The sequence below is a fragment of the Anomaloglossus baeobatrachus genome, chromosome 6 (assembly GCF_048569485.1).
Source record: "Anomaloglossus baeobatrachus isolate aAnoBae1 chromosome 6, aAnoBae1.hap1, whole genome shotgun sequence".
Taxonomy (NCBI): Eukaryota; Metazoa; Chordata; class Amphibia; order Anura; family Aromobatidae; genus Anomaloglossus; species Anomaloglossus baeobatrachus.
Genome location: NC_134358.1, coordinates 336,017,075 through 336,032,451, shown reverse-complemented (window position 1 = coordinate 336,032,451; position 15,377 = coordinate 336,017,075).

Sequence of the window (15,377 nt, the reverse complement as noted above, 5' to 3'; positions counted from 1 at the left end):
GGGGCTTCCTCTGAGATCTCCAAACTCCGACTGGCCTCTCCACCCCGTTATGCTGGGGATCCCAAGACCTGCAGAGGAGTTTTGAATCAGTGCTCGCTACACTTCAAGCTGCTTCCGCACCTCTTTGCTTCTGACCAAGCCAAGGTAGCCTTTGTGATGTCCCATCTAGAGGGCGAAGCACTGGCCTGGATGAATCCCTTGTGGGAGAAGGAGGACCCGGTGATCAACAATATCCGGGACTTCCTGCAAGCCTTTCGTACTACCTTTGACTAACCCGGACGCGCCTCCACGTCCGCCTCATCCCTCCTCTGGCTCCGCCAAGGGACTTTGACGGTTGACCAGTATGCCATTCGGTTCCGTACACTGGCCTCTGAGCTAGGGTGGAACAATGAGGCATTGACTCCCGCCTTCTGGGAGGGGCTCTCCGGTCGCATCAAGGATGAGTTGGCCGGCCGCGATGTTCCCTCCACCTTGGATGCCCTGATCGCTCTGGCAAACCGAGTGGATCTTCGCTTTCAGGAACGGTCCAAAGAAGTGTCCTGTGAGAGACGTCCGACACGGCACCCCTCTCCTCCGCTGAAATCCACCATCCCTCAGTCGGCGCCATCTGGCACTTCTACTCACGAGCCCATGCAAATAGACTGACTGAGGCAGTCCGAGCAAAGCCGAGCTGAACAGCTTGCCAAGGGCCTCTGCTTCTACTGCGGAGACGGTACACACCTGCTGCGTTCCTGCCCTGAGAAGCCAGGAAACTCCAAAGCCTAGGGTTGGTAGGAGAGGCTACCCTAGGTACCGGGACTCTCTCAGACCCAGTTACATGGACTGTCCAGGTGACGACGGAGGAGAACCGGTTCACTGCAGAGGCGTATCTCGATTCTGGGGCAGCAGGCAACTTCATCCAGCAGGCTACGGTTGACAAGTACCAGGTGCCAGTTATCCCGCTTGAAAAACCTCTTGTGATTGCCTCGGTGGATGGGAAACCCCTATCTGAGACCGTCTTGTTTATCACCAAGCCTGTGGAACTTCGTATCGGTGCTCTGCACACTGAGAAAATCACTCTCTACGTCCTCCCGCGCATGTCTCATCCACTCCTACTGGGCTTACCCTGGTTACGGGTACATGAACCTTCGGTCAGCTGGCGTACTGGAGAGATTACCCGATGGGGTCCGTCATGTCATGAGAACTGCCTGCAGTCCATTCAGCCCGTCCGTCGACCTCCGGCCCCGGAATCCCTACAAGGACTACCTCCCGCCTACTGGTCCTTCGCGGACGTGTTTGATAAGAAGGAGTCAGAGGTGTTGCCACCACATCGACCCTACGACTGTGCTATCGACCTACTGCCTGGAACCACCCCTCCTCGGGGAAGGATATACCCCTTGTCCCCTGCTGAAACACGGGCCATGTCAGACTACATCACCGAGAACCTGGAAAGGGGATTCATTCGGAGATCCTCGTCTCCTGCACGAGCAGGTTTCTTCTTCGTCAAGAAGAAAGAAGGCGACTTACGCCCCTGTATCGATTATCGGGGCTTGAACCAGATCACCGTGAAGAACAAATATCCCCTGCCTCTAATCCCTGAACTCTTCGATCGGCTCAGAGGGGCCCGTATACTCACCAAGTTGGACCTCCGCAGAGCCTACAACCTAGTTCGTATTCGCTCAGGGGACGAATGGAAGACTGCCTTCAACACCCGTGATGGGCACTACGAGTATTGTGTGATGCCCTTTGGTTTTTGTAACGCTCCGGCTGTCTTCTAGGAACTGGTGAATGACATGTTCAGGGACCTCCTCTACGTCTGTGTAGTCGTTTATCTGGATGATATCCTAGTCTATTCCCCGGACTTACAGACCCACAAAGAGAACGAGCAACTTGTGCTACAAAGGCTCAGGGAGAATCGCTTGTACGCCAAGTACGAGAAGTGTCTCTTTGAACGGTTGTCCCTTCCCTTTCTGGGCTACATGATCTCCGACACAGGCCTGCAGATGGATCCGGAGAGGGTCTCTTCTACCCTCAACTGGCCCCATCCTTCCGGACTGAAGGTCATTCAACGCTTCCTCGGCTTTGCCAACTATTACCGCCAGTTCATCCCTCACTTCTCTGCTCTGACAGCACCTCTCTCCGCCTTGACCAAGAAGGGGGCTAACCCAAAGGACTGGTCACCTGAGACCGACGCCGCGTTCTGTTTCCTGAAGCGGGCATTTGCTTCCTCCCCTGTTCTCCACCGAACAGAATTGAACCGACAGTTCACCTTGGAAGTGGATGCCTCCTCCTCTGGGGCAGGGGCCGTGCTCATGCAGAAGTCCTCCACCGGGAAGATGGTCCCTTGCGGCTTCTTCTCCAAGATCTTCTCGGCACCTGAACGCAACTACACCATTGGCGATCGAGAACTTCTGGCTGTCAAGTTAGCTTTGGAGGAATGGCGTTACCTCTTGGAGGGGGCGTTTTATCTGGTGATCATTTATAGTGACCCCAAGAACCTTGAGTATCTGCGGTCTGCTCAAAGACTGAACCCACGACAAGCCCGGTGGTCATTGTTCTTTGCCTGATTTGACTTTCAGCTCCATTTTCGACCCGCGGATAAGAATGTGCGGGCAGATGCTTTGTCCCGGTCCTTTGTGCCAGTGGAACAGGAGGAGGAGTCGATCCAGTCCATCATCTGCCCCAGTAAGGTCGTTCCGGTAGCTCCCGTCGCTCTGGCTCAGATACCCCCTGGGAAGACCTATGTCTCGGAGACCGACAGACAGAAAGTCCTACACTGGGGTCATGCTTCAAAAACAGCTGGCCATGCTGGTCAGAAGAAAACATGGAGTATGATTGTCCGTCACTATTGGTGGCCGTCCCTCCGCAAGGATGTTGTCTCCTTTGTCTGAGCCTGTCCCTCCTGTGCCCGGAACAAGTCGCCCAAGCACCTGCCATATGGTCGTCTTCTGCCTCAGCCGATTCCCTCCGTTCTGTGGCAACACATTGCCATGGACTTTATCACGGACTTGCCCTTGTCCTCCGGACACACGGTCATCTGGGTCGTGGTGGACCGTTTCTCGAAGATGGCTCATTTCGTCCCCATGGTCGGACTGCCCTCTGCCCAGGAGCTCGCTGACGCCTTTATACAGCATATCTTCTGGCTGCACGGCTTTCCCACACACATTGTGTCCGACAGAGGAACTCAGTTCACCTCGCGCTTCTGGAGGGCCCTCTGTGCACACCTGGGAGTGTCTCTGGACTTTTCCTCGGCCTACCATCCCCAGTCAAATGGCCAAGTGGAACGGGTCAGTCAGATCCTGACCTCCTTCCTGCGCCACTACGTCAATGTCCATCATGACGATTGGTCTACTCTTCTCCCTTGGGCTGAGTTTTCCCATAACCATCACATCAGCGAGTCCACCTCCAGCTCTCCCTTCCGTGTCGTCTATGGACTTCAGCCTTCCGTTCCGTTACCGATATCCGCGGTGTCCGATGTCCCCGCTGCTGATGCCCTGGCCAGAGACTTCTCTGCTATATGGAACTCTGTCACAACCTCCCTTGAACGTGCTTCCGCACAGATGAAGAAACACACGGACAAGAGACGCCTTGATCCACCTCATTTCTCTCCTGGGGACTTGGTCCGACTTGCCTCCAAATATGTCCCACTGAAGATGCCATCGTACAAGTTGGGCCCACGGTACATCGGTCCGTTTAAGGTCATCGGAAAGATCAATGATGTCTCATACAAGCTGCTGCTTCCGGCCATGATGCGGATACCTAATTCCTTTCACGTCTCCCTGCTCAAGCCTGTGGTCCTTGGTCCCTTCTCCGCTGACGCCTGTACTCCTCCTCCTATTGCTGACGATGACGTCTATGCGGTAAGGGATATTGTAGCCATGAAGACCGTGAGGGGTAAGCAATTCTTCCTCATTGACTGGGCGGGTTATGGCCCCGAGGACAGGTCCTGGGAACCCCGGGAGAATGTTGGCACCCCTCTGATACATGACTTCTTGTCCCGGTTGCGGAGAGGGGGGCGTGAGGGGGGGGGTACTGTCACACTCCCCGGGGCCCGGCACCGTCCCTCACTCTCCGCTCCGGTCCCCGGTCCTCTTGCCCACTGTCACACAGCTCCCTCTTCTTCCTCTGCGTCCTCCATGCTTCCTGTCCCCCGCTCCCGACGTTCCTCTGCGACCCAGGACACACTGTCAGGCTCTCCTGCATCCTCGGCACCGCTTCCTGCTCTGATCTCCGGCACTCGGGCTTCGCGCATGCGCATTAGGGCGCGCGCGGTCATTGACCTCCTCTTAAAGGGCCAGCGTTCCAGAAACAGGATATTGCCGAAATCAGGTACAAGGTATATTAGGATGTTCCTTCCATGTGGGCGGTGCCTGTTCAACGAGTTTCAGTAAGCTAGGTGTTCAGGTCCCCTTGTGCCTTGCATATATATAACTCTGTCTCCTCCGCAGAGCCTGTCTTGCTACCGTAACCTGGTCCTGCACACGGGATTGCCCAGGCGGGCTTCCGGTGACTGTCGGCGGGGAATACCACCACCATTCCATCAGCCAGTGCCCGTCTCTGATCCCCGACTTCACCCGGCTAGCTCAACCTTCACGCCCAGCTACATCCTGATCCCGCCTTAGGCTCCAACCCGGCACCTGCACTGGATTCCCGCATTGTCTCCAGGAACTCTGTGACCCCAGAGACTTCGTTCCACCCATCCCCTGAGAGACGCTGTCCCTGCACCGCTAGTACTCCGGCTACCGTCTATCTAGGCCTTCTGGTGGGGTAACCAGACAGTCCCTGTACAAGGGTTAGCTCCGGGTTGCTTCACTGGGGGAGTCCAGTGCACGGCCCAGAGTATCCACCATCAAACATAACAGATACACAACATAGTAGGTTTGGCAATTTACTCTATGTTTTATCATAAAGGATTTACCTGTAGTCCTTGAAGTAAAGGACTTCGCACCCTTTGGGATAATTGACAACACAGGCACTTTGATGTCAAGCATGGATAACATCCCCACATGTTCGGGTTAATAGCCCTAGGTATAGATTTTTTTCGTGTCACATTACTTGGTGCGACCATGTTTCCCAAGTTTTTATTTTTCCTATAGATGATAACAGGTCTTTGGGGTAGATGTTTAGATAATACGGGATCACCCTTTAGTATAAACCAATGTTTATCTAACAGTTTTTGTATAAAACCCCTAGTAGTCAGCAAACTCCATTTTGTCAATTCTGATTTTCCTTTCTTATTCTCCTCTTTTGGGGCACCAGATCCACCGTTTATACATGACTCCTGGGAAAGAGAACAAGTCTTCTTAAGGCATAATGGAGTAATTTCTTGGGGTATCCTTTCTCAAGGAAACGTTTCTTAAGAATTTTGGATTCTTCCTTGAAATCAGCCTCATTTGTACAGTTCTTCCGAACTCTCCAGTACTGGGCATACAGAATGTTGCGAATCCAGCTGGGGAGGTGCCCGCTATCAAACCTGAGGTAGCTATTGACATCCACAGACTTGAAGTGGGTTGACGTTGTTATCCTTCCCAGCTGGTCCATCCGAATCTGCAGATCCAAGCACTGGAGAGTACTATCCAAATAACTGGCTATGAAGGATAATCCCCAATCATTGTTGTTAAGCTCCGTGACAAACTCTATAGCTTCAGTTAGAGACCCCCTCCACAATATAAAGAGGTTGTCTATGTAACGACGGTACAGGATAATGTGATCCTGCGCAAATTTAGACTGCGCGATGGAGATGGACTCAAATGCGCCCATGAAGATGTTAGCATAACTTGGTGCGAATCTCATCCCCATTGCGCAGCCTTTGATTTGTTGATAATAGGATCCTTCAAAAGTAAACACATTATTTTCCAAAATAAATGCAATAGCTGTCATTAAAAAAATCTCTTTGATCAGCTATTATTTCATCATCCCTAGACAAAACCTCTTCAATAGCTCTTAAGCCCATTCTGTGCGGGATATTGTTAAATAAAGAACAGGCGTCTAACGTTAAGAGTAGACAACCCTCTGTAGGGGCAGGCTTATTAATTCCCCAATTAGCTGAGTCGAGTCTTTGAGGTATGAGTCTAATTTAACAACATACCCCTATAAAAATAAATCCACAAAGTGAGATAAACTGCTTGTTATAGAATTAACCGCAGAAATAATAGGGCAACCAGGTGGATTTTTCAGGTCTTTATGTATTTTTGGCATTAAATAAAAATAAGGTACCGTGTATTGTGAGATATCCAAAAATGTTTTCTTTTTCTTATTCAACAGCCCTTTCTGAAAGGCATCCTTAAGGATCGCATTATATCCTAAATAGATTGAAACAGAGGGGTCTTGGTCTAGGGGTTCGTAGTATTCTAGATCTCCCAAAATTATCTTTCCTTCGTTGAGATACCAGGACCTATTCATTATCACTACACCACCCCCTTTGTCCGTCTTTTTGATAATTATATTATCATTTTCCTGGAGCGAGGCAATAGCCCTTCTTTCTCTTTGTGTAAGGTGTCTTTAAATTTGGGGTGAAGAAATGATCTAATATCTTTTAACACCAGTTGCTGAAAAGTCTCAACATGCGATCCTTTATGGTGAATCAGATAAAATTTGATCGTAGTCCCCTTCGGATCCAAATGTTTCACTTCTATAGACTGACTCTATGCATTATTTTGATTAAATACAGGGAGGTTCCCCAACCTACTCCTCTCCTCAAGCAAAAAATGCCGCTGTACCATTAGTTTTTTACTTCCGGTAAGCAATTCCGAGGGTGATGCATGCGCAGTAGTGCCAACCACACGCCTCGCTATTCATTACTGCCAGCCAGACACGTCACTTCCGGTTCGGGTTTCCGGAGATGACGCATTCTGCATTTACAGTGCCAATCACATCTTCATACCGCATTGCCAACTAGACACGTGTTAGGGCCAGGTGGACGGACAGACCCAGGAGACCTGACTCCTAGCTAGAGAAACACGAAGATCAGGCCCCGCCCACTTGGACATTAAACCCCTTTATACCCTGTACCTGTGTGCTTCATTTCCTGTCAATTGACGCTGGCCCTTTAAGAAAGGGTCAATGACCGCGCACGCGCCCTAATGTGCATGCGCGCGGCCCGGGTGCCAGAAGCCAGAGCAGGAAGCTGAGGGGAGGAAGCAGCAGAGCCGGGCTGGGGCTGAGAAGCCGACGGGCGCCGGGAGTGGGGACCAGGACGCCTGGGAAGCGCAGGCGATGGACGCTGGAGAGCGGGGAGCGGCGGAGACCGGACCGAAGAACCGGGGAGCGAGGCAGGGGAGCCGGAGAGCGTGACAGGTGAGCCGGGGAGCAGCGCAGGGGACCCGGGGAGCGTAACAGTACCCCCCCCCACGCCCCCCTCCCCGCAACCGGGACAGGAAGGCACGGATCAGCGGAGTACCCACGTTCTCCCGGGGCTCCCAGGACCTATCCTCAGGACCATACCCTGCCCAGTCCACCAGGAAGAACTGTCGACCCCGTACGGTTTTCATGGCCACGATATCTCTTACCGCATAGATGTCGTCATCGGCAATAGGAGGAAGAGCCGAACTGGCAGCAGCGGAGAAGGGACCAAGGACAACCGGCTTGAGCAGGGAGACGTGGAATGAGTTGGGTATCCTCATCGTGGCCGGGAGCTGTAGCTTGTAGGAGACCTCATTGATCTTGTTGAGGACTTTAAACGGCCCGATGTAGCGAGGACCCAGCTTGTAGGATGGTATCTTCAATCGGACGTACTTGGAAGCAAGCCAGACTAGATCTCCAGGAGAGAAACACGGAGGGTCCAGACGTCTCTTGTCTGCGTGTCTCTTCATCCGCAGGGAAGCACGCCCAAGGGACGCCTTGACAGAGTCCCAAATGGTTGCAAAGTCACGGGCTACAGCATCAGCGGCAGGGACATCCGAAGAAGGGGATACAGGCAATGGGACGGAGGGCTGAAGTCCGTAAACGACATGGAAGGGAGAGCTGGAGGACGACTCACTGATGTGGTGGTTATGGGAGAATTCAGCCCAAGGAAGAAGCGTGGACCAGTCGTCGTGATGGGCGTTGACGTAGTGACGTAAGAAGGAGGTCAATATCTGATTGACCCTTTCCACTTGGCCATTAGACTGAGGATGATAGGCTGAAGAAAAGTCCAGAGTCACTCCCAGATGTTTGCAGAGAGCCCTCCAGAAGCGGGAGGTGAACTGAGTTCCTCTGTCGGATACGATGTGTGATGGAAAGCCATGCAAGCGGAAGATGTGATGTATATAGGCGTCCGCGAGTTCCTGAGCAGAGGGCAGTCCAGCCATAGGGACGAAATGAGCCATTTTAGAGAACCGATCCACCACGACCCATATGACTGTGTGTCCGGAGGACAATGGCAAGTCCGTAATAAAGTCCATCGCTATGTGTTGCCACGGAACTGAGGGTATCGGCAGAGGCAGAAGACGGCCATATGGCAGGTGTTTGGGCGTCTTGTTCCTGGCACAAGAGGAGCAGGCAGAGACAAAAGCAGCGACGTCCGTGCGAAGGGATGGACACCAGTAATGACGTACAATCGCACCCCATGTTCTCTTCTGACCAGCATGACTGGCTGTTTTCGAGGCATGTCCCCAGTGTAACACTTTTTCCCTGTCGGTCTCAGAGACATAGGTCTTCCCGGGCGGTATCTGGGCCAGGGTGACAGGGGCCACCGGAATGATTTTGCTAGGACAGATGATGGGTTGGGAAGTCTCCTCCTCCTGCTCCATGGGCATGAAAGACCTGGACAAGGCATCAGCGCGTACATTCTTGTCCGCGGGTCGGAAATGGAGCTAGAAATCAAACCTGGCAAAGAATAAGGACCACCTGGCTTGCCGTGGGTTCAGTCGCTGAGCGGACCGCAGGTATTCCAGGTTCTTGTGGTCCGTGTAAATAATCACGGGGTACACTGCTCCTTCCAGAAGGTAGCGCCATTCCTCCAGAGCCAGTTTGACTGCCAATAACTCTCGGTCACCGATGGTGTAGTTGCGTTCAGGCGCTGAGAAGCTCTTGGAGAAGAATCCGCAAGTCACCATCTTCCCGGAGGAGGACTTCTGCATGAGCACTGCTCCGGCTCCCGAGGAGGAGGCATCCACCTCCAAGGTGAACTGGCGGTTTAACTCCGGACGGTGGAGTACAGGAGAGGAGGCAAATGCCCGCTTCAGAGAGCCAAACGCGGCGTCGGCCGCAGGTGACCAGTCCTTTGGATTAGCCTCCTTCTTGGTCAAGGCGGAGAGAGGAGCAGTCAGAGCAGAGAAGTGAGGGATGAACTGGCGGTAGTAGTTGGCGAACCCCAGGAAGCGTTGGATTGCCTTCAGTCCAGAAGGAGGAGGCCAGTTGAGAATGGAGGAGACCTTTTTTGGATCCATCTGCAGTCCGGTATCGGAGATGATGTAACCCAGGAAGGGGAGAGAAGACTGCTCAAAGACACACTTCTCGTACTTGGCGTACAGACGATTCTCTCTCAGTCTTTTAAGTACCAGCTGCATGTTCTCTCTGTGGGTCTGGAGGTCCGGAGAGAAAACAAGGATATCATCCAGATACACCACCACACAGACGTAGAGAAGGTCCCGGAAAACGTCGTTCACCAATTCTTGAAAGACTGCTGGTGCGTTACACAGGCCGAAGGGCATCACGCAGTATTCATAGTGCCCATCGCGAGTATTGAACGCGGTCTTCCATTCGTCCCCAGAGCGGATGCGGACCAGATTGTAGGCACCCCGAAGATCCAGCTTGGTGAACACACGAGCTCCTCTAAGCCGGTCAAACAATTCGGGGATGAGCGGCAGAGGGTACTTGTTTTTCACGGTGATTTGGTTCAATCCCCGGTAGTCTATACATGGGCGTAAGTCGCCTTCTTTCTTCTTAACGAAGAAGAAGCCTGCTCCAGCAGGAGAGGAGGATCTCCGAATGAATCCCCTTGCCAGGCTCTCTGTGATGTAGGTAGACATGGCCCTTGTTTCGGCTGGAGACAATGGATATATCCGTCCTCGAGGTGGTGTTGTTCCCGGAAGCAGGTCGATGGCACAATCGTAAGGACGATGTGGCGGAAGTACCTCGGATTCCTTTTTATCAAAGACGTCCGCGAAGGACCAATAGGCCGAGGGCAGTCCCGGTAGGTTCTCTGGAACCGGAGGTCGTCGGATGGGTTGTATGGTCTTCAGACATTTATCATGGCACGAAGAGCCCCATCGGGTGATTTCACCAGTGCCCCAGCTGACTGATGGTTCGTGTGTCCGTAACCAGGGAAGTCCCAGCAGGATTTGATGGGACATGTGTGGGAGGACGTAGAGAGCGATGTTCTCGGTGTGCAGGGCACCGATACGCAGTTCGACCGGCCTGGTGATCCAGGAGATGGTGTCAGAGAGGGGTCTCCCATCCACAGAGGCAATCACTAGGGGCTTGTCGAGTGGAGTAACAGGCACCTGGTACTTGTCCACCGTGGCCTGCTGGATGAAATTAGCTGCGGCCCCAGAATCGAGGTACGCCTCAGCCGTGAACCGCGTCTCTCCCGTTGTCACTTGCACAGTCCACGTAACCGGGTCTGAGAGAGTCCCAGCACCTAGGGTGGCCTCTCCTACCAACCCTAGGCTTTTGAGTTTCCCGGCCTCTCTGGACAGGAGCGTAGCAGGTGTGTGCCCTCTCCGCAGTAAAAGCAGAGGCCCTTGGCGAGCCGCTCGGCTCGACGTTGTTCAGACTGCCGCACACGGTCGATCTGCATGGGCTCGTGGACGGAGGCCCCAGATGCCGTTGACTGAAGTACGGCGGGCTTCTGCGGAGGAGAGGAATGGCGTACCGGACGTCTCTCACGGGACACCTCTTTGGATTGCTCCTGAAAGCGAATGTCCACTCGAGTCGCTAGAGTAATCAGGGCATCCAGGGTGGACGGCACGTCACGACCCGCCAGCTCATCTTTAATTCACCCCGGCGGTTAGGGCCTCGTTGTTCCACCCGAGTTCCGAAGCCAAGGTGCGAAACCGGATTGCGTATTGACCCACCGTCAGAGTCCCCTGACATAACCGGAGAAGAGATGAAGCAGACGCGGAGGCGCGTCCTGGCTCGTCAAAGGTGCCACGGAATGCCTGCAGGAACTCTTGGATGTTCGTGGTCACAGGATCCCCCTTCTCCCACAAGGGGTTCATCCACGCCAGTGCCTCACCCTCTAAATGGGACATGATGAAGGCGACCTTGGCTTGGTCGGAGGCAAACAAATGCGGCAGCTGCGTGAAATGGAGGGAGCATTGGTTTATGAATCCCCTGCAGGTCTTGGGGTCTCCGGCGTACTGGGGTGGTGAGGCCAAACGAAGTCTGGAAGCATCCGAAGAAGTCGCCACGGGAGCTGGAGCCGTGGATTGACTAGTGGAAGCCCGGGATGCTGAAGACGTAACTGACGCTTGTAGCGTGTTCAGGCGGGCGTCCACAGAAGACATGAATTGCAGCATGCGGGTCTGAGTCTCACGCTGGCGTTGGAGTTCCTCCTGTACGGCTGCTAGTGCTTCAGCGGGATCCATGGCCTGATCTTACTGTTAGGGCCAGGTGGACGGACAGACCCAGGAGGTGGATCCACTGGGCCGAACTCCTTGATGATGGTAAGGGGTCCGGTAGCTGGAGCACTACAGGTAGCTGAACAGTCCGTGCACAAGAGTATAACGGAGAAGTCCCTGGGACCACGGAGTCACTGATGGTAGTCCAGGTGACGGAGCTCAGGTTCGGAAGCCGAGATGATGTCAGGCGGAGTCCGGAACCTTGGGAGCGAGATGACGGGTCACCGCAGGGATCAGAGATGGTACGGACTGTCAGGATGGCAGATAGACAGCGTTCGGGTCTCGGGATTCGGCAGGACCGGATGGCACGGCAGGATCGGCTCTAGAAGAGAGAGAGGTGAGTATCTCACAGGAACACAAGGAGACCTGACTCCTAGCTAGAGAAACACGAAGATCAGGCCCCGCCCACTTGGACATTAAACCCCTTTATACCCTGTACCTGTGTGCTTCATTTCCTGTAAATTGACGCTGGCCCTTTAAGAAAGGGTCAATGACCGCGCGCGCGCCCTAATGCGCATGCGCGCGGCCCGGGTGCCAGAAGCCAGAGCAGGAAGCTGAGGGGAGGAAGCAGCAGAGCCGGGCTGGGGCTGAGAAGCCGACGGGCGCCGGGAGCGGGGACCAGGACGCCTGGGAAGCGCAGGCGATGGACGCTGGAGAGCGGGGAGTGGCGGAGACCGGACCGAAGAACCGGGGAGCGAGGCAGGGGAGCCGGAGAGCGTGACAGGTGAGCCGGGGAGCAGCGCAGGGGACCCGGGGAGCGTGACAACACGTCACTTCCTGCCGGGGGTCCCGGAGGTGACGCTGCTGGCGTAATTGGATAGGATTGTACACGCACACCATTAGATGAGCGGGCTATTTAAAAGCCAGTAGTTACCAGGGACATACACATGTCTGAGACCCATAGAGGCAGTTTCTACATAGCACATCTTTCCAGGTGATTCATTATACAAGCATTGGTGAGTTATTGTCAACTTATTTCTTTGTGTTCTATTTTCTATGTTTCTCTAAACAATATGCAGCTACCATGGACTTTGTCAGATTTTCTATGCTGTATTTCTTATGTGTCTTAAAGTGATAGGCAGTCACAATGAACTCTGCGGTATTCTCTGTGCTGTATTTTCTGTATTTCTCAAAATAATGTACAGCTAACATGGTCTCTGTTAGATTGCATTTTGTTGTACTCATATGACACACGTAATGTTGGCTCTTATACTCTCTTTTTTTCTTTCTTTCTTTTTCCGGCCACAGATGTTGCTGTGATCATTTACTAGGACACCATTATGTGTATTTTCTTTTGCACTTAGCAGTGATGGATGTCTCCCACTTATTTTTGGTTGTATGATTTGCAGGAAGTTTTCAGAATATCTATATGTTGCTTCTCAGTAAAGAATGCATATACAGTAAATGTTTTCCTGTATTTTTTGCTTTGACTATTATATGATAATGTTATTTACTACCTGTATTGCTTTCGTCACTGCTGTCAGCTCCTTCAAGTTCGAGGAGCCGTCCCTGAAGGATAGGTCTTACTCCCACTGTACGTACTGATCTTTCAGATGGGCTCCCCAACCTATTGGGCTTGCATCCGTGGTGATAACGATATTCGCCGTTCCAGGGAACTCCGTTCCTCAGGTTCCGCCACCAATCTAGCGATATGAGGACCTGGTCTGAGAGAAGGAACTTGTGTTTCAGGTCCAGTCCCGCTGCTTAAACAGCCAAGATCTGTCCTGAAGGCTTCTGGTGTGGAACTGAGCCAATTGGACTGCAGGAATCATGGATGTTAGGGAACCTAACAAAGATATTGCCAGCCTCAATGACATGTTTGGCCGCTCCTGAGCCAATAGGACCTTTTGTTTTAGTTTTATTATTCTTTCCGTCGGGAGGAAACAATACTGACGCAGAGTCCAGAGTAATGCCTAAAAATATCTGAACTTGGCAGGGTGCCATTTTGATTTTGCTTCATTTATTAACCAAGGTTGGATAGGACTGAGGAGACTTGGTTGACTGCCGCAAAACAATCCCTTTCTGACTTTCCCACGATTAAAAAGTCGTCCAGGGAAGGGACTATTACAATATCCTTTTTCCTTAAATAGGATGCTACATCTGCCAACAATCTTGGTGAAAACCCTCAGGGCTGGCAAAATGCCGAATGGGAGGCACTGGTAGTGCAGGTGAGTCAGTTCCTCTTTTATGTTTACTGCCAGCCTTAGATATTTTTGGTGTTCTTTGTGGATCGGGACATGGTAATACTCATCTGTCAGGTCTATCATTTCCATGTAGCAGAGGGGGAATAGTAGTCCCACTGCTGACTTCAGGGTCTCCATCTTGAACCTCTCTACTACCAAATAGCAGTTCAAAGATCTTAAGTTGAGGATGGTCCAAAAGGACCCATCGGGTTTTTTTTATTAGGAATAGGTTGCTATAATACCCCGATCCCGTTTCTCATTCGGGCACCCTGATTAAAACTTTTTTTTTTTATAAGGAGAGGACTTCCCATTCTAGTGCCGTCTGGTTTTTTGGGGCTACCTAGGAACTTATGTGGAAGAAAGGAAGAAAAACAAATCCTGAGACCCAGGGAGACAGTATTTAGAACCGAGGCTGAAAGAGCCTCCCACTGGGGAAAAAAGTGACTTAACCTTCCTTCCACCTGGGACCTGGAATCATTGCCGCTTAGGGGTTCCTTTATAGAAGGGCTTGTTGAATAGAAAACCTTTTGTCTGGGCCTATCTTGTGCCCAAGGGAGCCCCTGTTATCATTTGGCTTTTCCTACCTAAAGGACACTGTTCTTTCCTGGTTCTCTTCCTATCTTTCTGGCCGCTCATTCAGCGTATCATTTGCTGGCTCCACATCTTCTCCTCTTCCTCTAACTGTTGGGGTCCCTCAAGGTTCAGTCCTTGGCCCTCTTCTTTTCTCCCTCTACACTGCCCCAATTGGAATGACCATCAGCAGATTTGGCTTCCAGTACCATCTTTATGCTGATGACACACAGTTATACACCTCATCCCCTGAGCTCACCCCAGCTGTACTACAGAACACAAGTGACTGCCTGACTGCAGTTTGCAACATCATGTCTGCTCTCTATCTGAAACTTAACCTTTCCAAAACTGAACTTCTGCTTTTCCCTCCATCTCCCAACCTTCCTAAACCTTACATCTCCCTCTCTGTGTGTGGCACAACGATAAGTCCTAGGCCGCAGGCCCGCTGTCTGGGTGTTATACTTGACACCGATCTCTCCTTTACCTCCCACATACAATCTCTTGCCCGCTCCTGCCGCTTACACCTCAAGAACATCTCTAGAATCCGCCCCTTTCTCACAATGGAAACGACAAAAACCCTCACCGTGGTCCTGATCCACTCTCGCCTTGACTACTGTAACTCTCTATTAATTGGTCTCCCCCTAACTAGACTCTCCCCTCTACAGTCCATCCTTAATGCAGCAGCCAGGGTCACCTATCTGGCTAACCGCTATTCGGATGCCTCTGCTCTGTGCCAGTCATTACACTGGCTGCCCATATATCACAGGATCCAATTCAAACTGCTTGTTCTCACCCACAAAGCTCTCCACAGTGCAGCACCCCCCTACATCTCCACCCTCCTCTCTGTCTATCATCTCACCCGTTCTCTACGCTCTGCAAATGACTTTCGACTAACATCCCCACTAATTCGAACCTCCCACTCCCGAATCCAAGACTTCTTCCGAGCTGCACCAAACCTCTGGAACGCTCTACCCCAAGAAGTTAGGACAAATCACAACTTACTCAGCTTCAGACGCTCCCTAAAAACGCATCTTTTTAGGGCGGCCTATCACACTCCCTTGCCAAACTAATTTAACCTAATCCCTCTACAACGTCTCAGAAC